The sequence below is a fragment of the Anser brachyrhynchus genome (assembly GCF_964034855.1).
Source record: "Anser brachyrhynchus genome assembly, chromosome: W".
NCBI classification, from domain to species: domain Eukaryota; kingdom Metazoa; phylum Chordata; class Aves; order Anseriformes; family Anatidae; genus Anser; species Anser brachyrhynchus.
In genome coordinates this window covers 21,277,461-21,304,731 of record NC_137704.1, presented here as the reverse complement: position 1 = coordinate 21,304,731, position 27,271 = coordinate 21,277,461, and the positions used below count along the sequence as shown (strand labels likewise).

Genomic DNA, 27,271 nt, shown 5'->3' with positions numbered 1-27,271 from the left:
AAATGACTGAGTCCCAAATAGGATTACAATCAAAGTTTACAATTTATTAAATGAATAGAGGCAAGCAAACAGCGCTGGGTGCGCCGGGAGTCTCTGCTCCACCAGGACGCACACCTGTTACGTAAGGCAGCTGGTTTTTATGCTCCTAGGCTAATACATATTCATTACTACTTCTAGAAGAGGCAGGGTTATTATAATTGGTTTCCCGAATCCGAAGTCCTCCCAGGTGCGCCTGCTTATCAGTCTCTGTTAGTTTCTCGGGGGCCGCTCGGACAGGGAGGCTCATATTCTTCCTCCTTATCTAGTGGTCTCTTGGCCGGCTGTCAGAAGTTACTGCACATCCGTGCAAAGTCAGCAATTTTTCTCTGAAGAAATCCCTTTGTTCTCTTCTCGCCTAAACCCAGGCCTCAATGTTAACCCTTCACACCCCTTAGTGGCACGAATTGCTGGACTATTCCTTACAATTCCTCCCTTTTTTTTTTTTTTTAGTATCATCAATTCGTGTCTCTTCTTCAGCTTTTGTTAGTAGCAGTTGGATTTCATCAGTCAGTTCTCGGGGTGTCCATTTCTTAAGCATCATTATCGACACATCACCTTTTCTCTCCCAAAGTCATCACAAATTGGGTGCTATTTATTATCCGCCGTATCAACAACGTAAAGCAAGGTATCATAAAAGGTATAAACAATAATGTCATTACACCACATAAAAATAAAAATAGCATTCTTTTAACCCATGGTCCACCGGGCAACCATGGAAAGAAATCCCAATCCATACCCTTCCAAGTTTGTACTGGGACGTGGGCTAGCTTTTTAATTTCTTTTGTTATCTGCTTAACCACTTTTCCATTATCATCAATTTGTAAACAACAATTAGAATCGTTCAGTTTTCCACACACTCCCCCTTCTTCTGCTAGTAAATAGTCTAAGACCATTCTACGTTGAAAGATAGCATTCCTCATCTGAGTGGATTGATCAGCCAGAAGATCCAAGGTCGTCGCTGTTCGATTGGTTACAACTTCGAGGATAGCTTGCGACCTAATTATTCGGTTCAAATTATAAATAGGTTCTCGGGCTCCTGATACCAACTCATTCGGGTTCCAGGTAGCTGGCCCATAATGCTGTATGATTCTTTCAGGAGGCCATTCATCCTTTCCCCATTTTTGGGCACTATCCCCGGATAAGGAAGTATCAATAGATCGTTTTACTCTGTTCAGGTCATCATATAATCTTATTCCTAAATGATTTCCTTGTGTTTGTGACAATAAAAAGAACAAGGGTCTTATGTACCCCACATAGCATATTCCCGACCAGTTTCCGGGTAGCCTCTTGTAAGCATGTTTGCCACACACCCAATAATGTCCCTTTAGGGCCCACGTCCCATTTGGAAAATGACCATCCCATCCATCTTTACCCTTTGGGGCGTGATAATACAGAGTGTCCTTGTTACCGAGTGGTCCTGTTACAATGTCTGCCCCGTTTGTACTCATATATGCACGCTTCCAAGCTCCCACGTTGGGTTTCCACTTACAGTCACAATTCAGTTCTCTTTGGCGATCTGTCATATTATAAGCCTTTTTCGCCGTCCAATCTTGAGAGTGTGGGAAGCGCCTTCAATCATGGGGTTGGGCCCGCTTTCAGAGCTTGTGTTACCATTCAGCCCTTCAGGGTGATCCAGCTCCTGGAAAAACTAATCACAATTTTATTATGGGTTTAAAAGGTTCTCATGTTATTTTTCTCAGGACAAACTGATCTTGGTGTGGGAGAAGTCCGGTCGAGGCACTCTCACTCAGCGGTCAATACCCATAGGGGTTGCCTCCCTCGGTAGACCATACACGCCGCAGTGGAGGGTCCTACCCCGGTCTTGCCTTCTCCCTTTCCTCCCTTCAGCCTTGTCCTCTTTATCCAGTGCCCTTAATTCATGCAGAACCTCATTGCTGGGATATCAGTTCCTCTTTAGTCTCCGTTTCAGTTCCCCAGGAGTGGACTCAACCCTCCAGGCTTCGGCAGTTATTGGTCCTTTTATTCTGGATGCGTGGGTCCAACCCCTTTCTGCTGTTCTCACAGCTGTTTCAGTAGTAAGTAAAACAAGGTACGGTCCCTCCCATCGGGGGTTCAATGATTCTTCTCTCCAGGTTTTTATTAAGACCTTGTCTCCTGGTTGTATTTTATGAATAGCAAATCCTAAAGGTGGTGTCTGAGTCATCATCCCAATTTCTCTTATCTCCTGTAATCTCCTTCCAATGGTAATTATGTATTTCTGGATACTATGATCCTCAACTACATTGTTCCCTAGGGGCATCCCTTGAGAATAAGGCATACCATATAACATTTCATATGATGATAATCCAGTCTCACTGTGTGGTTTAGTTCTTATGTTTAAAAGTGCCAATGGTAAGCATTTCGTCCAGGGCAGCTGTGTCTCGATCATTAACTTAGCCAATTGTTGTTTTATTGTTTGATTCATCCTTTCTACTTTCCCTGAGCTTTGTGGGTGCCACGGAGTGTGGTATTCCCACTGAATACCTTTCAAGGGGTACATCCTTCAAATCTTTGTGGCTGGCGTATGTTCGATTATTTCCACACAATTGTGTTCCAACGGTCCTTCTTCTGGAACGGTTCCTAGAAATACTGCTGGATATAACAGGTTAGTCGTTTTCAAGGTTATGTCATCTTGTTCAGTTAGGATTGCCTGATATTTCATCATCCGGCTGGGTGATAACCAGTGCCCCCCCCACTTTGTTCCAAAACGGTTGTTACCATATGTGGTCCAAAAACTTCAATACGTTTTCCCATTTGAAGGCAAATAATTTTCTACTATCTTTATCAAGAGGTATGCAAAAGAAGGCATCCTTTAAATCTATCACGGTAAACCATTTATATTTCCCTTTCACAGATGTTAACAATGTGTAAGGATTAGCTACTACCGGGTGAATATCCTTTGTTATTTCATGTATTGCTCTAAGATCTTGTACAAATCTATACTCGCCATTGGGCTTCTCTACTGGAAAAATTGGAGTATTGTATTCCGATTTACATTCTTCCAGAATCTGATATTTGAGAAATTTGTCAATAATTTTCACCATTCCCGTGCCTAGCTTCTATCTTAAGCGGATATTGTTTGATTCAAACAGGTTTGGCTCCTTCCTTTAATTCCACCTTTACCAGTTGTGCCAGTTTCGACTTCCCTGGTACATCTGTTTCCCGTACTGTTGCTATAACTGCATTTTCTACTTCTCTTGGAATATTAACAAAGGGTTTATCTTTGATCATTAGGATTTGGCCTACTTTGGACTCAGGTACCTTCATTATTAATTCTCCATCCTCAAAGGTTATTGTTGCATCTAATTTGGCTAATAGATCCCGTCCCAAGAGTGGCATCGGGCATTCTGGTACATACTAAAATTCATGGGTTAGTTCCTTACCCCCAAAACGCAAATCAAGGGGTTGTAAGAATGACCATTCCTCCTCTTTCCCTGTGGCTCCAATTATTGTAGTTGTCTTAGTTCCTAATCGTCCTTTTAAACTATTTAACACTGAATATGTTGCTCCTATTACATTTACAGCCTAATTAACACAGAGAAAGAAGCTCCCATAACCAACAAAAAATTCAAGCCTCTGTCTTCGTTTCCTAGCTTTATTTCAACTAGTGGACCTGCTAGGGTAGATGCCCCAGGTCCCCATCATTCCTGACTGTTGTAAGTTTGTCCTGCAGCCTAAGACAATTTCTTTCTGATATCAGGGGCCGATTGCCCTGGAAAGAGGCTAGCCAGTTGCCTCTCTCTCTCTTTTTTTTTTTCTTTTTTTTTTTAAGCCAGGTCTATTTTTTTTTTTTTTTCATTGCATTTCAAAGTTGGTCCAGAAATTCAAAAATTCCATAAATTCCATAGGGGTTTCTTTTGGACCTTGTTGGAACAGATTCTCAATTCCCAATAGCCAATTTAACCAGATTTTGGTATTTACATAATTTCCGGGGTGATTAGGGTCTCAGTGAGGGGGTCGGTCAGGGGAATGCAATCGTTGACAGTTCCCTGAGCGGTCCCATTGGCAATCTGAGCTCACACACGAACTCAGGTTGTTTTAAGAGTTAGCTGCTTTTCTGTTTCCACGACAACTCTCTCGGACCCATCACGGTCCCCCTGCCCCAGAGGGCTCACACCGCGATTTAGAGATCTCAGCCTCGGGTTGAGACGGAACTATTAACATTCCTACATCCTCTTTCCCTGCTCATTCAACTTCAAACAGCTCTGTCAAATACTACATGCCACACAACCTTTAACACCTCCAACACCCCTTTTAACACTTCCTTTATCTTTCTCCAGCCTGTACTTTTCTAATGCCAACACCAAAGGCTCAGTCAGGGGCCAACTTAATTCCAAACCTTTTCCCTGCAACATGCTGAAACAACATATCACTATACAACATTTCATCCTATTTTCCTTCTCTCCTCAAAAACATTAATTGCAAGACACTGTTATAGTCGATTGATCCATAAAGTGGCCATTTAGTTTATATAGTGGCCACCATTGATTGCAATACTTAGTGAAAGTCCTCTTGCTTTCTGTGCCCCCATTTCTAACAATATCCTTCCAATGTGCCAATATGCACCCAAGGAGGCTTTTTTTTTTTTTTAGGACGTCTTTGTTTTGGATTTTACTCATTTCCTTGATTTCCCATTCCCTTTTATTTATTTATATTACTTACTGTCCCTTGTTTCAATTTCCACGCAAACCTTTTTATTGCAGGTTTTTACTATCTTTTCCTAATCTTCTTCCCAAATGTCCCAATTCTCTGGGATTAAACTCTTCTTTCCACATACAAACTTTACTATTTCAGATTATTAATGAGCCCCATTCCAATCATAAATCCGCAGGACTTCGGAAAAACACCTGAAGCACTCAGCCTTCTGTCTTCTAGACAAACAATAACACCTTTTCCACAAAATTTACATTTCAATAAGACCGAATTTCAAGCCAAATGCTAATTTTTCTCATGCACTTTGTTAGTAAGCCTACACAAAACAAGGAATCACTCCTGTGTATCCGTCAAGATGGGGGTTTAAAAAGGTATTGAGGCCTAAATAAATTCGCTCTCCCCCTTCTTACCGAATTCCCAGGGCTCAGGCCCGAACCACCAAAGAAGTGACTCTCCGTTCTACCACTTTGATAATGTCAGCCCCTCTCCCCCGATACTTGGGAAACTGACCAAACACCACCGCGAATATACCCAAACTTCTAAACTGTTACTTAGATAATGCTCCCACCTTCCTCCTTGACACAGTCAAAACATTTAAGAACAAAATAGGATTACAAGATGCACCACCGGGGGTGGATTGTTAGGATATAGAGGTGGTAGGTTATCCAATGGCTCCCATTCATCATCTTTTTCTTTTTCCTTTTTTTTTATTTTTTATTTTTTTGTTCTCTTCTTCGTCAAACTTCTCGTCTGCTTTTAGTGTAAATATTGAGGCTGGAAAAGGACATGAGATCCTGATCCATAATCCTGCATAATCACTTTCCTCCTGGCTAAAAAGGTTCCTTTGAATTAACATGTATATTTAAGGCCTGGCAAACCCAGTCTTCGAAGGATCCGAAAACGGGCCAAAAGACATGTGGTCTTAAAGGCTCCTTCGGCCATTCTGTCATACAATACTGGACCATTTTTAATTTACTTTTTTCCTTTTCTGGGGCCCCTATCGTTCCAATTTCTAATCATTATCCCTAATGGACTTTCTGGTGGTATGTCTGGTAATTTGCTCCCTTTTCTCTGGTCCCGGGTCTTCCATTTTGTCTGACCCATCTAGGAATTTTACTGTGGCAATTCCTACAGCCCTTGGTTGCCTTAGTGAGAGTGTCTTGCAGGGGGTTTAGGACCTGTCACCCACCCACGAATCCTATAGGAATCGCTTCGGTCCTTCACCGGCCAAGTCCCTCGCGGGAGATTGGAACCGCGGTTAGAAGACCTCCACAATCGCTTCGGAACTACGTTCCGTCTCAGTCACACTCTCACACACACACAGGCAACCGAATCCCACCCAACCGAACGGTATACGCCTTAAATACTTACGACTCCGTCGTCTTCGTTCGGATCTTCGCGCGCAGAATTACGGGCAAAATATAGTGCTGCAGCCGGCAAAGGGAGCTCATAAAAAAAATCTAAATCTTTGCTTGCCCTTATTCAGGTTCAAGATGGCATTAGCCCCGACCTGACTCGAACAGGAGCCACCAAATGGTGGGGGCGCCCCTCCTAGATCAAGTCAGAATTCAGGAACCAAGACCATCCCGGACGAGCCCCCAATTGTTATAAATGACTGAGTCCCAAATAGGATTACAATCAAAGTTTACAATTTATTAAATGAATAGAGGCAAGCAAACAGCGCTGGGTGCGCCGGGAGTCTCTGCTCCACCAGGACGCACACCTGTTACGTAAGGCGGCTGGTTTTTATGCTCCTAGGCTAATACATATTCATTACTACTTCTAGAAGAGGCAGGGTTATTATAATTGGTTTCCCGAATCCGAAGTCCTCCCAGGTGCGCCTGCTTATCAGTCTCTGTTAGTTTCTCGGGGGCCGCTCGGACAGGGAGGCTCATATTCTTCCTCCTTATCTAGTGGTCTCTTGGCCGGCTGTCAGAAGTTACTGCACATCCATGCAAAGTCAGCAATTTTTCTCTGAAGAAATCCCTTTGTTCTCTTCTCGCCTAAACCCAGGCCTCAATGTTAACCCTTCACACCCCTTAGTGGCACGAATTGCTGGACTATTCCTTACATTGGGAAGGGATTTGATGATGAAATTGGGCATTCAAATAGTAAATTGGTAGACTGGAATAACAGTGTTATTAATGGAGTGCTCTCAGGCCCTGAGAGCAAAGATATATTCACCTCTGACTGGAAAGACTCTGAAGTGGGGGCGGAAGCAACAATACATATGGACAGTTTTACCTCAGGGGTTTACAGGGCCACCGATTTATTTGGGCAAAGTTCTAGAACAGATTTTGGAGCAATTCCAGCCTCCCGAGGAGGAAGTACTGTTACAAAATGTGGATGATCGTTTATTGTCAGGACAGGAGAAAACAGTTGTGAAGGAAGCCACTAACAAGCTATTCAACTTTCTGGGAAAGCAGGGCTTGGGAGTATTGAAAAATAAATTACTATACGTAGAAAGAGAAGTCAGGTATTTAAGGCATCTAATGTCTGAGGGAAAACGAAGAATAAATCCAGAGAGGATTCAGGGAATTGTTGAAAACTAAGAAAGAACTAAAAAGTTTTAAGAGAAAGATTTTTTAAGGAATCAGGAGCCATGAAGTCTGAGGGAAAATGGATACTCCCTGATGGGAGAGAAATGCTGAATAAAGCACCAATGAGGCAAATATGATGTTTTACATCAAGAGAGTCATTGGGAGGTGCAAGCAATGTGTGATGTGCTAAGAAAGTATGTCTGTGTAGGAATATACACTTTACTGAAGCAAATATGCAGAAGATACAGCATATGTCAAAAGGCAAATAAAAAGGTCATTCGTAACTCACCTAGAGGGGGACGGGAGCCAGGGATTCGACCTTTCCAAAGTATACAGGTAGACTTTACTGAGTTACCTAAAGCAGGGAGACTTAAGTACTTGTTTGTCCTAGTTGACCACGTGACTGGATGGGTGTAAGCTTTCCCCTCCGTATCTGCCACTGCAAACACGGTGACTAAGGTATCACTGGAGCAAATAGTCCCTAGATATGGGATAGCTGAAAACATTGATTCAGATCAAGGAAGTCATTTCACTTCACAAGTACTGCAAGGGTTAATGCAGGCCTTAGAGATTGAGTGGGATTTTCACACCCCCTGGCACCCCTCCTCTTCTGGGAAGGTAAAGCGAATGAACCAGACATTAAAGAAGCAATTAACTAAATTAGTGTTAGAAACCCAACTTCCTTGGGTAAAATGCTTACCTTTAGCACTCCTACAGGTTCAAACAGCACCAAGAAACGATATAGGAATTTCACCGTATGAGATGCTGTTCGGATTACCCTATCTGGCAGAAGGGATGAGATACCACAATTCGAAACAAGAGAATTTTCTTAAGAACTGTATTCTGGGGTTGTCCTCTTCTTTGTCATCTCTCAGGACCCGTGGGAAATTGGGTCCTGATTTGGACCTGGAAAGGATCAACTCCGGCCTGAATGGGAAGGACACTTCCAACTACTACTAACCACTGAAACAGCCATAGGAACTGCGGAAAAAGGTTGGACTCATTATACTCGAGTGAAGGCATCCTTTGACCCTAGTACCTGGGAAGCTGTTCCTACAGAAGACTTGTTGGAAGCTGAAATCAAAGAGAAAAAAATCTCATACTGGACTCTGAGCTGGATAAGAGCTTACAATTGTAAACTAACCTTTTATTTTCACAGGTAGCTAATGAGTGTGACTTGTGATTGAGAGAAAGGACAGACCTATAGTGAATTGAAGTGCTCCCAAGGGGAATTTGTTATAGTAGTAGTGTACATCTTATTCTTTGCATTGATGATTATTTGGAAACCTAAGGGTTAAAAATAATGACAGGGAAAAATCAATTATTAATTTTGTTTTTAGTGATTGTAGGCCTCAGAGAAAGCCTTGGTCAATTGGCAACTTGGAAAAGGCATGACCAGATAATAGTAAGACGGGATACCCCGTCAAAATATGGGTGAATGTGACAGAGGGTTATGTACCACAATCTGTCATGGTTGATGCTTGTGAGGTGTTAGCTTGTGGAGATTTAAATGCCCAATGACAACTGAGCAGAGAGAACAAATAACTGGGAGAGACCCAACAGCCAGATTGAGAATAGCTGTATGGAAACGATCCTCTATTTCCATCAGAGAAAGGGAGAAACTCAAGGAGAAAACAGGAGAGAAAACAGGAGGCCCTCTTTGAAATGCGGCAGTTCAAACATTTGAGATTGAAACAGGGTATGGGGATGTGAATTCCTGGATAGAATGGGTCAAATATACTGTCCAGAGTCTCAACCATAGCGATTGCTATGCTTGTGCCTCGGGATGACCGATTGCCCAGAGAGTGCCCTGCCCATTGGGGTGGACCAAGGATTCCTAGGGAATGCGATGTATGATTGCATTGTACCAAGAAAAGACTGCCTGGGGAAATGAGTAAGTCTCTCAGTCTCTCACTCATCTCTCAGTCTCATAAGCCTGTAAGTCTCTCTCTTTGCTGTTCCCTTCCTTGTGTGATAGCAATACCAGGGTTCCCCCTGCATTCTCTACAGCTATAGGTAACCATACAGCTTGCCTCTCACGGCAGGGTGTGAGTGCTGCCCGGCATCTGGGAGAATTTGCCTTGTGCACGAGGACCTTGAATGCTACCGAGGACTTGATGGGAAACTGCTCAAGACTTGAGATCCCCAGGGCAGATCTCTGGTGGTACTGTGGAGGGAAGATCTTAAGGTCCACCCTACCATCTAACTGGGGAGGCACTTGTGCACTTGTTCAATTAGCTATACCCTTCACCCTGGCATTTGAAAGAGAAACATCACAAATACCCAGAAGAAGTAAAAGAAGCTTAGGAGTATCATTTGATGATAGAGCGTACATAGATTCTATTGGGGTGCCTAGAGGAGTTCCTGATGAACAGGAAGCCAGGAATCAAATTGCTGCAGGGTTTGAGTCACTGTTCTGGTGGGTAACGATCAATAAGAACGTGGATTGGATTACTTATATTTATTATAATCAGCAGAGATTCATAAATTATACAAGGGATGCGATAAGGGGAATCGCTGAACAACTAGGTGCCACCAGCAAAATGGCTTAGGAAAACAGAATAGCATTAGATATGATGCTTGCGGAGAAAGGAGGTGTGTGTGTGTGTGATACTGAGCAACCATTGTTGCACTTTTATACCCAACAATACTGCCCCAGATGGCATAGTAACTAGAGCATTGCAAGGGTTTACCACCCTTGCCAGTGAATTGGCAGAAAAATTAGGCATATTTACATCCTTGATCGTAGTAGCAGGAGTTTTGACAGCCGTTGGTTGTTGCATTATCCCCTGTGTAAGAGGACTAGTACAGCGATTAATTGAAACTGCACTATTGAAACAAATGACCACAAAGCCACCACCTTACTCAGATAAGGTGATGATATTAGAGGAGATGGAAAGCAAAGAAGGAGAAGAAGAGGAAGATATATACCAAATTACACCTTAGAGAAAAGTTTTGCAAAAATCAACAATTTAAAAAGAAGAAAAGGGGGGAATTGTGGGAATAAAAATGTTGTTTTTGCAGAGTTAAATTGTTTAAAGGTAAGGAATGGGGTATTGAGATATGCTTGCAGTGATAAGAAAACTTAGCAGGCGACCTTGTAAAATGCAGACAACCAGACTCCTTAGAACAATTAGGTGAAAATCACGGTGTTAAGTCAAGTCAGATAAGTGAAGAAACATTACCACTTCAAACAGTAAAAAAGTAAAAAGAAATTTGAAATTTAACAGGCCGGCAACTGAAGGCCATGCATTGTCTGGGAAGCATCAGATGGATTGTGAACCTGGATTACCCACTCAGTGGGGAAACAGGGGAGGGTCCTGTCATCAAAAAGTATATAAACTGTGTTTTGGAACCAGCAGGTGTGCTCCTGCTTGTGGGACGCCCGCCATGGCAATCGCGAATAAATTACTACTTCACTGAGATCCTTGCCTGAGCCTGAGTTATTGGCTACGGAGTGTTTCTCACAATGCCGAGCAATAAAAATATGGGAAATTGGCCAAGGGGGCTGCCACTGCTCAGGGACTGACTAGGCACTGGTTGCCAGATGGTGAGCAATTGCCTTGTGCATCATTTGCTTTGGGTATTGTTTTATTATTATTATTATTTTCCTTCTTTTTCTGTCCTACTAAACTGTCTTTAGCTCAACCCATGAATTTTTACTTTTTCCGATTCTCTCCCCCATCCCACTGTGGAGGGGAGAGTGAGCAAACAGCTGCATGGTGCTTAGCTGCCCGCTGGGTTAAACCACAACAGCTATTATAACCTTCAGCACAATATACTGGAATGTAACATGCAATTAATAAAATGGACTACTAAGATAGAAGTTCACACTACAGCTGTTGCCAAGGCTAATTTTTGAAGTATGTTCCTTGGATCATCTTTTGCCATTTCCTTTTTAACTAACTCAGGGTTGGAAAAGTACTTAAGTAAGGAGCAGGTATTAAATTTTGCAAGACTATGGACTTGATCAAGCAAAGTCTTTATCTTGAAGAGACATGGGGAAATTCAAATAGATATATCCTTATTTCTCCTGCACCCTCAGGTTCACATCTCCTGGGCTCAAATGAGCACTGTATTCCAGCATGTGCAACCTAAAAAAGTATATCCATGCCAACTCAATAAGAACAATTCCTACTTTAAATTAAGCCTCTCCTCCAACAACTACAACGTAAGCCTTAGGTGGCTATCCAAACAAAGGAGATGAAGTTTTCTAAGCATTATGAAAATGGCTGCCCTCATATGCTACCAGGAGAGAGAAAAAAACTGGCTAGCAGGCAGAGCTCAGCCTCTTCAAGCTATTGCCTGCTAGAGCCTTCAAATCCTCTGGTTTTGTCTATCATCTTGGTCCTGCCCTGAGAACTAGCTTGGAGAGATCCTCCCCACTGGGTGAAGATGCTCTGGTCCCCAAGCCCCTGCAAGTACATCTGCAGTGGATGCTGTTAAAGCTCTGGACTGGTGTATGGAGCAGATACAAGACCCTGAGTCGCAGTATTCATGGGAACTGGGATCTCTACTGAGTGAGATATGGGAGAAGACTCAAGACTTGATAGAGCAGCCCTGTCATCCTCTGGAGGCTATAGAAAGGGCAAATGCCGCTCTACCTTCCTGTTCTCCCCCTACTACTATTCTTTCATGTGGTGGTGGGTTTTCCCCCATATCTGCTTGTTCCCTCCCCCATTTTACTGGGGATACAGATCCCTCTCTTTTTGCATTTCTTATGGAAGTTCCTTAGAGGTGATCACGTGAAGGCTAGCTTGCTTTTGTCCCATTTGGGGGGGCAAGGTCTTGTAGTGGGCCCAGTCTTTGCATGTTCGAGGAGATGGGGTTTTGGATGATGGTAGGCAATGCCTGATGGTCTGGCAGGTAATGTTTGTACAGAGGTAGCCAGAAGGCTGGTGCCGACATATTTGCAGGTTGTCACTAAACGTGCTTCTGAAGTGGAGCAGCTTTTGCGCTTGCCTGATTCTGCTCTGGCTTTGGGGCCCTGCTCCCCCCCCCCCCCCCCCAGAAGACCTGCTTGGCAGAGAGCAGGTGGCATGCTGGCGATGCCAGGGGTGGGGATTGTGTGGCCAGGACCGGAGCTCGGACTGCGGTAGTTCCTCCCGGAGTCCGCCCTGCCCGCCCCCACCCTGCTGCTCATGGCAGGGAGGAACCAATTGCAAATTGGAGCAGACTTTGCCCAGTCCTCCCCTCTTCCCTTGCTGACGACTCTGCTGAGAAAATGGTTGATTTGGCTACCTTTGGGGACAGCTGGGATTTTCCACCTTTTTCTGAATTATCCCTTTCAGCACCTGCTATTGTGGGGTTGGGAAACAGCTCCAGCAAACGCAGGAAGGGAGGCCGCCACTGGCCGGTCCACTGGTGGACTCTGGCTCTTTTAGGAATATTATTTCTGCAGGCTTTAAAAAAGGCTCATGAAGCCAGGGATAGAAGAATAGGGGGCTTGTTTAATCACATTAATGATTTCTAAATAAAACAATCATTATTAAAGCCAGGAATGGAAGAATGGGGGCTTGCTTAATCGCATTAATGATTTCTAAATAAAACAATCGTTATTATTAAAGCCAGGAATGGAAGAATGGGGGCTTGCTTAATCACATTAAAATAGATGTTGCTGAGTGTCTTTGCTTACTACTGTGCAAATGAACCGAAACAAGGAGTCTCGGGGCCCCTCACAGAGGATGTTTCCTGACAAAAATGGGGAACCTGTCTCAAAAACCAGCTGAGACCGACCTTGTAGTTTGGAGGAGGGAAAAGAGGTGGAACTTATGGTGGATACGGGGGCCTGGACAGTAAGCCTGTGTAGCCTGGACAGTAAGCCTTTTAAACTTTCTGGGACTCCAGGGGTACCGGGTATCGAAGAAGGCTCAGGTGGTAAAGCAGAAGGTGACCTACCTGGGTTATGAGGTTAGTGCCGGACAACGGACCTTGGGGCAGGACCGCAAAGAAGTGATATGTCAAACCCCGAAACATGAGACAATAAAGGAACTGCGAACCTTTTTTGGAATGACGGGGTGGTGCAGATTGTGGATCTATAATTACAGATTGCTTGTAAAACCGCTGTATGCGCTCATTGCAAATGGGAACAGGGACCTCCAATGGACAAAGGAGGCCACGTGAGCCTTGGACCAACTAAAGAAGGCTCTCATGTCAGCTCCCGCTCTGGGACTTCCAGATGTGAATAAACCATTCTTCCTCTTCTCCCATGAGAAACAGGGGATTGCCCTGGGAATACTAGCACAGGACCTGGGCCCATATCGAAGGGCAGTTGCTAAGCAGCTGGATGCTGCCGCCAAGGGATGGCCGGGATGCCTCATAGCCTTTGCAGCAGTGGTGCTGAATATCCAGGAAGCACGCAAGTTCACCTTGGGCCAGAAAATAACTGTGCTAGTGTCTCACACAGTGTCCGCAGCGCTGGAAGTGAAAGGCGGTCACTGGCTTTCCCCACAAAGGTTAAACCAAGGGGAGCCAGTACACCACGACTGCCTGGAGACCATCGAAGCTACCTATTCCAGCCGTCCAGATCTGAAGGACACTCCTTTTGATGATGTGGAAACATGGTTCACTGATGGGAGCAGCTACGTCATCAGTGGGAAATGACATGCTGGGTATGCAGTTACCACTTGCAAAAAGGTAATAGAATCTGGACCTTTGCCAACAAATACCTCTGCACAAAAGGCCGAGATAATTGCTCTGACCCGTGCCTTAGAAATAGCAAAAGGAAAGAAAATAAACATCTATACGGACTGAGGGTATGCATTTGGAGTCGTACACGCACACGGAGCCATCTGGAAAGAAAGAGGACTGTTGAACTCGCAAGGGAAAAACATCAAACATGCAAAAGAAATAATGTGATTGTTGGAAGCAGTTCAGCTGCCTGAAAAGGTAGCAATCATGCACATTAAGGCACACCAGAAGGTGAGCTCAGAATTGGAGGAAGGAAACGATCTGGCGGACAGAGAGGCAAAAGAAGCAGCAAAAGGTGAGGTAGCAACCGAGGGAGCCCTGATTCCAGACGGGCAGATTCCCCTTGAAGGTAAGCCTGTATATAACAAAAAGGACAGAAAATTAATCGAAAGTCAAAAGGGAGAGTATAACCAAGAGGGATGGGCTATTACCAAAGAAGGGAAAGGGAAATTAGTCATCCCCTCTAATTTGCTATGGTCACTAGTGTGAGAAAAATCTCAAATAATTTTCTTCACACAGGGTCTTCTGTGAAGCTATTTTATTCGGGATTGCAATGGCGGGCGTCCTGTCAATCAGGAGCGCATTTTAGTAAACAAATCATAACCTTTTATTCCCTATTACCCGACACCTGATCACCTCCCCTGTTTCCTCATTGGCTGAGTACTACAGGTTCACAAGCTACTCGCCGCTCCTCTATACCATATATGTACAATTTTTTCTTTTTTTCAACCCTTTAATTTCTCCTTTCTTATGTTTTGAGAACTTGTGATCTTTGTTTTACTGTTCCCACAGTGCTCATCCTGTTTTTCTCAAGCTTCTACCGTATTTTGGAACAGTGAGGCCTTCTACTGTCCACTTATCTACTTAGCATTTCTCCTTGATATGACTACACAACTACCTTTGAATACAGAAAATTAGTTCTCTACTGCAAAAACACAACTTAGTTTCTCACACTAGTAAGGGAAGAACACTGGAAAACTCATTGGGGAATAAATTCCCTATATAACTATCTGATTGGGAAAATTACGGCTAGGAATTTGTATGCTACTGTCACACAGGTAACCCGACAATGTGACCTCTGCCTCCAGACCAACCCCAAAAATACCCCCAAACCGAAATTGGGCCAAATTGGGAAAGGCCATGGGCCTGGACAACAATGGCAGATTGACTTTTCTGAACTTCCAAGAAAAGGGGGGTATCGATATTTGTTAGTATTAACGGATACTTTTTCAGGTTGGCCAGAGGCGGTACCCATTAGAACTGCCAAGGCCTGAGAGGTAACCAAGGTAATGTTACAAGAAATAATACCATGCTTCAGAGTTCCAGCCACCATGTCCTCAGACAGGGGGCCACACTTTACCTCAAAAATAGTACCTATATGGTGGCTTTGAGTAAGCAACTTAGAGAAATAGAAAAATACGTGTCTGGAACTCAGAGTAGAGAGCTGGATGGACCGGTGCATGACATACAGCCTGGAGATTATGTATATGTCAAGTCTCTTGCAGAGAAAACTTTGAAACCACAGTGGGAAGGACCATACCAGGTGCTCCTTACTACCTTCACCACAATTAAGATCATTAGGGAAGGAAGTGAAGGCGTTTTCCCGGTTGAAGTCCGAAAGGCTGTTTGGGACAATGCCAATGATTTTGAGAGGAAGTTCCAGTCTTGGTGGACTCTGGTAAATTTTACCTATGATCCCATTGTTAACGTCTACTGCCTTTGTGCTTACTATACGTAATGCCACAGTTTATGTTATCCACCCCATCACTGCACTAGGATTAAACCATGAGGAGACAGTGCTCTATCCTTCGGAGCATAGAACATGGGCACGGATGGGGAGTGGGAAATGGCAGACTGTAAATCTGGAATCATGTGTTACCCGGGAACAACAAGGATTTATCTGTGAAAGCAACACAATTGACGCTCAGGACGTATGTCTTGACACTGAGCAAGGTGTTTGCCACTTTGAAATTCATCCAAATACTAGTCAAAAGACTGTGCTTATATATTGTTCAAGGCTGTGTGTGTTTAAGAACTGCTTGTGCTTTTGTAGAAGTAGATAAGGAGAATATAACTCTCCCTAGCAAAAATCATTCTAACTTTTGTATTTGTAACTTTGTTAGAACTGTCGGGTGTGATTTTTATATTTGGCACCAGTGGTATCCCACCAGTTGACCAAGTCTAACAATACAATGTAAACAAGATGCTAGTCATCACTGGTGGGATACACTTTTCGGGTGGTCACCAACGGCCAAGTTGTTAATTGTTAAATTGTTTAGTTAAATTGTTTAATTACTAATAATCTTTCCTTAATAATTATTTCTTTTTTTTCCTTTAATTAAATCATCCTTATCTCAACCCGTGAGTTGTTCTTTCCTTTACTTCTTCCCCTCCTCATCTAAGGAGGGGGAGTGAGAGAGCGGTTGTGGTGTTCAGCTGCCTAGCACGGTAAAACCACCACAGCCCTTTTATCCAGTCATCCTGAGCATGCCTTGGTTAGTCCGGTACGATCCAGACACTGATTAATTTACCTTCCTGGGGGTGGTAAATGGGAAGGTGCTACTGCCTTCCTCCCTCCCCTCCCGCCACAGCCGGAGTGTTACAGCGCTCTCTCTCGCCGCTGGTGGCGGTCGCTGGCCAGGATTCCGAACAGGTCCTAGTGCCCGCTGTGTGTTCCGTGCCGGCAGCGCCAACTCCCACCGAGCCACCTGCTGACCTGTTGGGGGCGTGATGGTTTACTAAAGTGGCTTATAGTTTTATTCTTGTTCGTCAAGTGCAATGAGTGAAAAGCAGCCTTCGTTTGTATGTATGGTCATTTTGAGTATCGCGTGATGCCCTTTGGCCTGTGTCACGTCCCTGCTACCTTTCAGGGCTTTGTTAATGATGTTTTCTGTGACTTGCTGGACAATTATGTCATTTTTGTCATCAATGACATTTTTGTTTACTCAAAGAATATGTTGTTCATGTTCGTAAGGTTCTCTTCCACCTTTGTCATCATTGTCTTTATGAAAAAATGGAGAAGTACGTCTTCCTCCAACAGCATATAGACTTCCTTGGTAACACAATTGGCTCCAAAGGCATGAGCATGGGCATGAAAAATATCAATGTCTTTCTTTGTTGGCAGGCTCCCTTGATGGTGTACAGTGCTTTTTGGGCTTTGCTAACTTTTATCAGCATTTTATTTGGAATTATGCTCAAAAGGTTGCTCTGAGTCATAAGGGTATCCCCTTTTCAGTGAACACACAAGGTTCAGGGGGCCTTTGACGACTTGAAGCAGGCATTTACGATGGTCACGGTTTTGGCCCACCCAGATACCAGTCATCCTTCTGTCTTGGAGGCAGACGCTTCTGCCCGTGCTATCAGGGCAGTACTTTCTCAGTATGATTCATTGGACGGACAGCTTCATCCTTGTACGCATTTCTCCTGCCAGTTGACTGCTGCAGAGAGCAATTACAATGTCTGAAATAAGAGTTGTTGGCCATCAGAGAGGTGGGGACACAGCCTGGGTGAAGGAGGGAGATACTGTTGAGGTTATGTAAGTATCCGTTCAAAGGAGATGATCTGTAAATATTAAGTCTTCAGCTGCCATTGCTGTGTTATCAGGAGAGCTAAGAAAACTAGCTAGCAGGCAGAGGTCTGCATCTCCGAGCTACTGCATGCTAGAGCCTTTGAATCTTATGTCATCGAGTCTTGTGTTGGGCCTGCCCTGACAAGCAGCTTCTTCAGAGAACAGAGAGGTGTATCCACTGACTGAAAATAAGGTTATTATACAGCCTATTGTTACAACAACAAAGTAAAAAAGCAGCATTTAATTTTCCACATTACCATCCTGGTTCTCTCTGAAGTTTCATAACCATCTGTCAATAAAGTTTACCTTATTGTACAGCTACATAAACCTATTACAACTGTATTTTCTTAGATATTAATGTACTATGATAATTACACCAATCATCATAAATAAATTACACCTACAGAATTTGACTGTGTAGACATGAAAAAACTGTCCTGCTTCTGTCCCCTCCCAGCTTCTTGTGCACCCCTTGCCTCCTCACTGTCGTGTACACTGGACTTCATCTGGATCTGTGGATATTTGTTCACTGTCTAGGTCCCTATAAATCACCTCCCGTTCAGCTAATTCCCTCAGGTACTGGATTCCCTTCTCCATAGTGGTCCACTTGCCTGGTAGACATACAAGTTCTTCCTTGAAGGGATACCTTTCCTGCACAGCTGACAGGAGACGCCTCCAGAGGCTGCGAGATCGTGCTCCACCTCCAATTGCTTTGTCAATGCCTGCGTCCCTAGCAAGGGATCCCAGCCGCCTGGCTTCCCTGCCCTCTAATTCCAGACTATTGGCTACAGTGTCCCAGCACCGGAGCAGCCAGGTGACAAGCTGCTCACCTATACAGCGACCAAAATCCTTTTGCATATCTCATAGCTCACGCTAGGATAGGCCTCGGGTAGTTATTGATGCTTTTATGATATCTTCCGCTTCATCTTCCCGTTCGTATGATGGCCCAGCCACTCGTCTTCGTCTTCCTCTCCAGTCTGAGCAGGAACTTCTCTGTGTTCTAAATGACCCGACTTTCTCATCCATTGTTTAGTCTTGGTTACAGGGGCAACTTGCACTGCTACAGTCCGTTTCCCTGACCCAGACACAGGGCGTGCCACAGGGGTTGGAACGACCGCTGGGCCTGTCACAGGAGCTGGAACGACTGCTGGTCCCGTCACAGGGGCTGGAGTGGCTGCAGAGGCTGGAACGGCTGCAGAGGCTGGAGCAGCCACAGAGGCTGGAGCGGCCGCAGGGGCTGCAGTGGCTGCAGTGGCCGCAGGGTCCATTGTAGGGGTTGGAGTGGCTGCAGGGGTTGGAGTGGTGTTGGGCCTGTCACAGGACTTGGAATGGCCGCAGGGTCTGTCACTAGGGTTATAGTGGCATCGATTGCAGCTCGATAGGCATAGGCCAGACCCCTGCATGTTGCAGTGATTTGTGCCTCTTTGGAACTGCCAGAGTGATGACACCTTTTTCAAGCATTCTCCCAGTTTTTTAGGATTTTGCAGTTGTTCAGGGGTGAATTTCCAAAGCACTGGAGGTGCCCACTGCTCTAGATGCCTGCCCATATCCTCCCACACTCCCTGCCACTCATAACTATCCTGCCTCAGGACAGATCTCTGGATGGCATTCCTAAGTAGTTGTTTAACCTTAAACATAATCTGAAGCGCATTCAGGAGACATAACAATAAGAACATGCTGGTCTGAACATCCCAAGGATATTCAAAATCTTGAAGAGCTATCGTAAGTAGCCTGGAGGAGAAGAGGGTGGTGAAGGAGAGAGGGAGAGTGAACAAGTAGGAAAAATTATCTCCCCGTCCCCTCCATAGAAAAAAGGCAATAGGTGTAATTGTTAATAGTTTCTGAGATATGGTTTCCAAAGTATGGACGTGATGGCAGTACTGAGTACAAATACCAGGTTAGTCTCATGACCGGTAATTTTATCATATCATAAGCACAGTAAAATAATGATCTTAAACCAGCCTCCGGAAAGGATAAACAGCACGACAGGGAGCACATATTGTAAGTAACGTGCTGTATAACTCAATTTGGAAAACAGGCACAGCAGACTTCAGATTAAAGCAATCAACACTGTGACTAGCAACTATTAAGCAGGTCTAATACTTATACCAATTTTGGTTTAACACACTCTGGTCAGGTCTGTCGTTATCTCAACCCTTTGAGCTCCACGTTGGGCGCCAAAAGGACTGTTGTGGTGTAACCCAGCCAGCAGCTAAGCACCACACAGCTGTTCGCTCATCCTCCCCCTTCCCTCTCTGGGATGGGGGGAGAGAATTAGAAAGAAATAAAAACCTGTGGGTTGAGATAAAGACTGTTTATTAGGACAGAAAATAAAGGAAAATAATAATAATAATAATAATAATAATAGTACTACTACTAATAATGTATACGAAACAACTGATGTGCAATGCAATTGCTGACCACCTGCTGACCGATGCCCAGCCTATCCCCGAGCAGCCAGCCCCCCCACCCTGGCCAGCCACCCCCATATTAATTGTTCAGCATGATGTCGGATGGTACGGAATACCCCTTTGGCTAGTTTGGGTCAGCTGTCCTGGGTCTGTCCCCTCCCAGCTCCTGCTGCACCCCTAGCCTGCCCGCTTGCAGGACAGTGTAAGAAGCTGAAAAGTCCTTGGCTTAGTGTCAGCACTGCCCTGCAACAATTAAAACATCAGTGTGTTATCAGCACTCTTCTCATCCTAAATCCCAAACACAGCACCCTACCAGCTACTAAGAGGAAAATTAACTCTATCCTAGCTGAAACCAGGACAATACGACAAGGAGTAATGTTTGTAAACTAAAAAAGGGTAGATTTAGATTATATGGAACAAATTCTTTACTCTGAGGCTGGTAATGCACTGGAACAGGCTGCCCAGAAATGCTGTAGATGCCCCATCCCTGGAGGTTTTCAAGGCCAGGTTGGATGGGGCTTTGAGCAACCTGGTCTAGTGGAAGGTGGGGGGTGGAATGGCCGGGGGGGTGGAATTAAATGATCTTTAAGGTCCCTTCCAACCCAAACCATTCTATGATTCAATCAATGTTGCCAGCAGGTCAAGGGAGGTGAGCCTTCCCCTCTGCTGAGCACTGGTTAGGCTGCGCCTGGAGTCCTGCATCCAGTTCTGGGCTCCCCAATACAAGAGAGACAGGGCAAGTCCAGCGAAGGGACACAAATGTAATTAAGGGATTGGAGCATCTTTCATGTGAGGAAAGGATTAGAGGGCTGGGACACTTGAGCCTGAAGAGGAGAAGGCTCATGGGGGATCTTATCACTGTGTATAAATACCTGATGGGAAGGAAGGAAGACGAGGGTGCCAGGCTCTTCTCAGCAGTGCCCAGTGATAGGACAAGAGGCAATGGGTGCAAATTAAAACACAGAAAATTCCATTCAAAATATGATTCAAACTATAGTGTGATTCAAAATATAGTTCCAAAACTAGTGTGAAATACTGGTTTTAACCAGTATTGCAAGGATCAATACTGAAAGGAACAGGCAGACCCAGCAGATCAATACGTGGCTCCGAGGCTGGTGCCACCGACGTAATTTGGGTTTCTTGATCATGGGAATGTCTACATGACACCAGGCCTACTGGCTCCTGATGGAAAGCACCTTTCTCAGAGGAGGAAAAGGATTTTTGCCCAGGAGTTAGCAGGGATGACTGATAAGGCTTTAAACGAGATTCAAAAGGGGAAAGGGACAAAAATGGGCCTGCCAGCGATAAGCTATGGGACTGCACGCCAAAAACTGAGGGACTGCATGTTAGCAAGACCCTTCAGTCTGCCCCAAGAGGGGCTGGGTTCAGCGAAGCACATATGAAATGTTTCTACACAAATGCACGTAGCATGAGACACAGGCAAGATATGCCAGAAGTCTTGGCCCAGTCCCAGAGCTACAACATCATTGGCATAAACAAAACCTGATGGGAAGAGGCCTGTGACTGGTGTGTTACAATGGATGGTTACAGGCTCTTCAGAAGGGATAGGCAGGGCACATACTTGAACGTGTCTAGAGGAGTCCAGCAAAGCTGGTAAAGGGGCTGGAAGGCATGTCCTATGAGGAGAGGCTGAGGACACTTGGGTTGTCTAGTTTGGAAAAAAGGAAGCTGAGCGGTGACCTCACTGCTCTCTACAACTTCCTGAGGAGGGGAAGTGGAGGGGGAGGTGCTCATCTTTTTCTCACAACAGGCGAGGCGGGTGTGGGGGTGTGTGTGGGTTGGGGGGGGGGGGGGGGGCACTCTATGTAACGGAGGCACTGGATTGTATGGAGCTTGCAGTTGGCAACAGTGCAGTTGAGAGCCTCTGGGTAAGGATTAAGGGACAAGCAAATAAAGGGGATGTCGTTGTGGGAGTCTACTATAGACCACCCGGCCAGGATGACGACACTGATGAATGTGACGGCACTTTAAGGAACACAGAGAGGCTTCTAGATCAGCTGCCCTTGTCCTTATGGGGACTTCAACCTGCCAGATATCAGCTGGGAATATCACACAGCTGAGACAAACAGGTCCAGGAGATTCCTGAAGCACCTTGATAATAACTTCTCAGTACAAGTACTAAGAGAGCCAACTAGGAGAGGTGCCCTCCTAGACCTGTTGCTTGTAAATAGGGAGGGTCTGGTGGTGTGGTGGTTTTACTCGGGTGGGCGGCCGAGCTCCACCACAATCGCTCTCTCACTCCCCCTCCTCAAAGAGGAATGGGGAGAAAATACGATGAAAAGGGCTCAAGGGTTGAGATAAGGACAGGGAGATCGCACAGTAATCATCGTGACGGGCAAAACAGACTCAGCGTAGGGAGATAGTAAGATTTATTGCCTATTACTAACAAGCTAGAGAAGTGAGAAACAAAGGAAAGAAACCAAAAGCACCTTCCCCCCCCATCCACCCTCCTCCACCTCCTCCCCCCGAGCGGCGCAGGGGAACGGGGGAATGGGGGTTATGGTCAGTCTATAGCGCTTCTTCGCCGCCGCTCCTTCTTGGTCACTCTTGTCCCCTGTGCTGTGGGGTCCCTCCCACGGGATGCAGTCCTTGCTGAACTGATCCGGCGTGGGCTGCCCACAGGCAGCAGCTCTTCAAGAACTGCTCCAGATATGGGTCCGTACCATGGGGTCCATCCCTCAGGAGCAAACTGCTCCGACCTGGATCCCCCACGGGCAGCAGCTCCTGCCAGGTCACCTGCTCCTGCGTGGTCTCCTCTCCACGGGCTATAGGTCCGGCCCAGAATCTGCTCCAGCAGGGGTCTTCCACAGGCTGCAGTCTCCGTCGGTGCAGGTCCACCTGCTCCACCGTGGTCTCCTCCACAGGCTGCAGCGTGGAACCCTGCTCCACCGTGGTACTCCATGGGCTGCAGGGGGACAACCTGCTTCACCATGGTCCTCACCACAGGCCGCAGGGGACTTCAGCTCTGGTTCCTGGAGCACCTCCTCCCCCTCCTTCTTCACTGACCTTGGCACCTGCAAGGCTGTTCCTCACTCCTCTCACTCTCCCAGCTGCTGTGTGGCACAGCAATTTTTTTTTTCCCTGTCTTAAATATGCTCTCACAGAGGCACAAAACAATATCACTTATTGGCTCAGCTCTGGTCAGCAGTGGGGCCCTTACCAAACATGGGGCAGCTTCTAGATCCTTCTCACAGAAGCCACCCCTATGGCCCCCTGCTACCAAAACCTTGCCATGTAAACCCACTACAGGTGGGATAGGTGGCCTCCTTGGCCACAGCAACCATGAAGTAGTCGAGTTTAAAATCTTTGGTGAAATGAGGAAAACTGTCGCAAAATTTCAACCCTGGACTTGGGGGGGGGGAGCAGACTTCAGACTGAACAGGGAACTAGTTAGTATGGTCCCCTAGGAAACTGCTCTTAAAGACATTGGGGTCCATCAGTGCTGGTTGGTTTTTAAGTATGACCTCCCAGGAGCGCAGGAACAGGCAATTCCAAAATGTTAGAAGTCAAGCAGGAGGGGCAGATGGCCGGTCTGGCTGAGTGAACTTGTCCCTGAACTTGTGCGGGATTTGCTGCTCCACCTGGATGCATATAAATCCATGGGGCCGCATGGGATTCATCCCAGAGTACTCAGAGAGCTGGCTGATGTCATCGCAAGACCTCTCTCAATTATTTTTCAATGGTCTTGGGAATCTGGAGAGGTCCCACTTCACTGGAAGCTGGCAAATGTGGTTCAGTTTTCAAGAAGGGCAAGAAAGAAGATCCTGGCAATCACAGGCCTGTCAGTCTCCCTTCAGTGCCTGGTAAAATTATGAAGATTATTCTGGGAGTTACTGAAAAACGCCTGAAGGACAACGCAGACATTCGTAACAGCCAACATGGGTTCACAAGGGAAAGGTCATGTTTAACAAACTTAATTTCCTTTTACGACAAGATCACCCATCTAGTTGACCAAAGGAAGCCAGTTGATATAATCTTTCCGGATTTCAGTAAAGCTTTTGATACTGTCTCTCACGGTATCCTTCTGGACAAAATGACCAGAATGCAGATAGATAGGAGCATGATAAGATGGGTGAACAATTGCCTGACGGGTCGGGCCCAGAGGGTTCTTGTAAATGGGGTTACATCAGGATGGCGATCTGTCACTAGTGGGGTTCCCCAGCTCCCCATTTTAGGACTAGTCCTCTTCAATGTTTTCATAAACGATTTGGATGAAGGACTTTAAGGTTTTTTGAGCAAGTTAACGGACGATACCAAATTGGGTGGAGCTGTTAACTCCATCGAGGGTGGTAAGGCCTTGCAGAGAGATCTGGACAGATTGGAGAGCTGGGCAATCACCAACAGTGTGAAGTTTAACAAGAGCAAGTGCCAGATTCTGCACCTGGGAAGGGGCAACCCTGGTTATATGTACAGACTGGGGGATGACATGCTGGGGATCAGCCCCGCAGAAAGGGATCCAGGGATTTTGGTAGACAGCAAGCTGAACATGAGCTGGCGGCGTCTTGGCAGCCAGGAGGGCCAACCGTATCCTGGGGTGCATCAAGCACGGCATTGTTAGCCAGTCAAGGGAAGTGTTTGTCTCTCTCTACTCTGCGCTGGTGCGGCCTCACCTTGAGTACTGTGTGCAGTTTTGGGCGCCACAGTGTAAGAAAGATATAACACTGTTAGAGACTGTCCAAAGGAGGGCTACGAAGATGGTGAAGGATCTGGAGGGCAAGACGTATGAGGAGTGGCTGAAGTCACTTGGATTGTTCAGCCTGTAGAAGAGAAGACTGAGGGAAGACCTCATCGTGGTCTACAGCTTCCTCATGAGGGGGCGCGGAGGGGCAGGCACTGATCTCTTCTCTGGTGACCAGCGATAGAACCCGAGGGAATGGCTTGAAACTGCAATAGGGGAGGTTCAGGCTGGATATCAGGAAGAGGTTCTTCACCAAGAGGGTGGTTGGGCACTGAAACAGGTTCCCCAGAGAAATGCTTATGGGACCGAGCCTGTCAGAGTGCAAGAAGTGTTTGGACAATGCTCTCAGACACGTGGTCTGATTTTCTGGGTGGTCCTTTGGGGACCCAGGAGTTGGACTCGATGATCGTTATGGGTCCCTTCCAACTTGGGATATTCTATGATTAAATTACACCTATAGAATCTGACTGGGTAGACATGAAAAAATAGCGCCACATTTGAAACATTATATGCAGATGTTTAACAGCTGAAAAAGAACTTAATGGAAATAGGTGACTTGTGATATTGCACTACCAACTTTCACAGTAAATTTTCCCAAGATTAAAAAATTTAAGCTTATAGGTAAGTACACACTAAAATGCCATACTTCCACTCAGTAGAGAGCATATGATTGCTGTAGTGAAAGTGAGAATATGCATGCTTTGGATGGCAGAAGAGTGCCAAGGCTGAGGAAAGGCCTTCAGAGTAAAGTACAATTATTTTTTGGTAATACAGTTTTTGGTAATACAGTTGTGGTTTTTCTGTTTCAGGCTCATATTACAGAATCACAGAATCATCTAGGTTGGAAGAGACCTCCAAGATCACCTAGTCCAACCTCTGACCTAACACTAACAAGTCCTCCACTAAACCATATCACTAAGCTCTACATCTAAACGTCACGGGGGGGACAATCACTTCCCTAGACCTGCTGGCCACACTGTTTCTGGTACAAGCCAGGATGCTGTTGGCCTTCTTAGCCACCTGAGCACACTGCTGGCTCATATTCAGCCGACTATCAACCAGTACCCTCAGGTCCTTCTCTGCCAGGCAGCTTTCTAACCACTCATCTCCCAGCCTGTAGCACTGCTTGGGGTTGTTGCGCCCCAGGTGCAGGACCCGGCACTTGGCCTTGTTGAACTTCATACAGTTGGCCTCAGCCCATCGGTCCAGCCTATCCAGATCCTCCTGCAGAGTCTTCCTACCCTCGAGCAGATCGACACATGCACCTAACTTGGTGTCGTCTGCAAACTTACTGAGGGTGCACTCGATCCCCTCATCCAGATCATCGATAAAAATATTACAGAGAACTGGCCCTAGCACTGAGCCCTGGGGGACTCCACTAGTGACCGGCCTCCAACTGGATTTAACTCCATTCACCACGACTCTTTGGGCCCGGCCATCCAGCCAGTTTTTAATCCAACGAAGGTTACGCCAGTCCAAGCTAAGAACAGCCAGTTTCTTGAGAATGCTGTGGGAAACAGTATCAAAAGCCTTACTATAATGAAGGTAGACCACATCCACAGCCTTTCCCTCATCCACTAAGCGAGTCACTTTGTCATAGAAGGAGATCAGGCTCGTCAAGCAGGACCTACCTTTCATAAACCCATGCTGACTGGGCCTGATCGCCTGGTTGCCCTGCAAGTGCCGCGTGATGACCCTCAAGATAATCTGCTCCATGAGCTTCCCTGGCACTGAGGTCAAACTAACAGGCCTATAGTTGCCCGGGTCTAACCTCTGGCCCTTCTTGTAGATGGGCGTCATGTTTGCCAGACACCAGTTGACTGGGACCTCCCCTGATAGCCAGGACTGCTGATAAATGATGGAAAGCGGATTGGCCAGCTCTTCCGCCAGTTCTCTCAGTACCCTCGGGTGGATCCCATCTGGCCCCATCGAGTTGTGTACATCCAAGTGCTGTAGCAGGTCGCCAACCATTTCCTCGTGGATAGTGAGGGCCACATCCTGCTCCCCATCCCCTTCCACCAGCTCAGGGTACTGGGTATCCAGAGAACACCTGGTCTTGCCGCTAAAGACTGAGGCAAAGAAGGCATTAAGCACCTCAGCCTTTTCCTCCTCTCTCGTCACTAAGTTTTCCCCCCGAATCCAGTAAAGGATGGAGATTCTCCTTAGTCCTCCTTTCCGTGTTAATGTATTTATAAAAACATTTTGTTATCTTTAACAGCAGTAGCCAGATTGAGCTCGAGATGAGCCTTTCTAATTTTGTCCCTGCACAGCCTCGCAATATCCTTATAGTCCTCCTGAGTGGCCCGCCCTCTTCTCCAAAGGTCATAAACCCTCTTTTTTTTTTTTTTTTCCTTAGCTGTAGCCACAACTCTCTGTTCAGCCAGGCTGGTCTTCTTCCACGCCGGCTCGTCTTTGGGCATGTGGGGACAGACCGCTCCTGGGCCTTTAAGATTTCCCTCCTGAAGAGTGCCCAGCCTTCCTGGACTCCTCTGCCCTTCAGAACCACCTCCCCAGGGACTCCGCCAACCAGTGTCCTGAACAGCTCAAAGTCTGCCCTCCGGAAGTCCAAGACAGCGGTTTTACTGGTCCCCTTCCTGACTTCGCCAAGAATAGAGAACTCTACCATTTCGTGGTCACTCTGCCCAAGACAGCTCCCGACCACCACATCTCC

At 45.9% G+C, this 27,271-nt stretch overlaps 1 long non-coding RNA gene across 2 annotated transcripts; it reads right to left on the bottom strand.

The window, feature by feature from the left end:
- Positions 1 to 430: 430 nt before the first annotated feature.
- LOC308184888 lies at positions 431 to 7,337 on the bottom strand. 2 transcript variants are annotated; one of them, XR_013943005.1, is made up of 2 exons: positions 6,064 to 7,337; positions 431 to 2,631 (listed from the first exon to the last, which is right to left on the bottom strand). It is a non-coding gene; the product is annotated as an uncharacterized lncRNA (long non-coding RNA). The 2 variants fall into 2 exon arrangements; XR_013943006.1 differs by having other exon boundaries at positions 431 to 2,628.
- Positions 7,338 to 27,271: the final 19,934 nt, after the last annotated feature.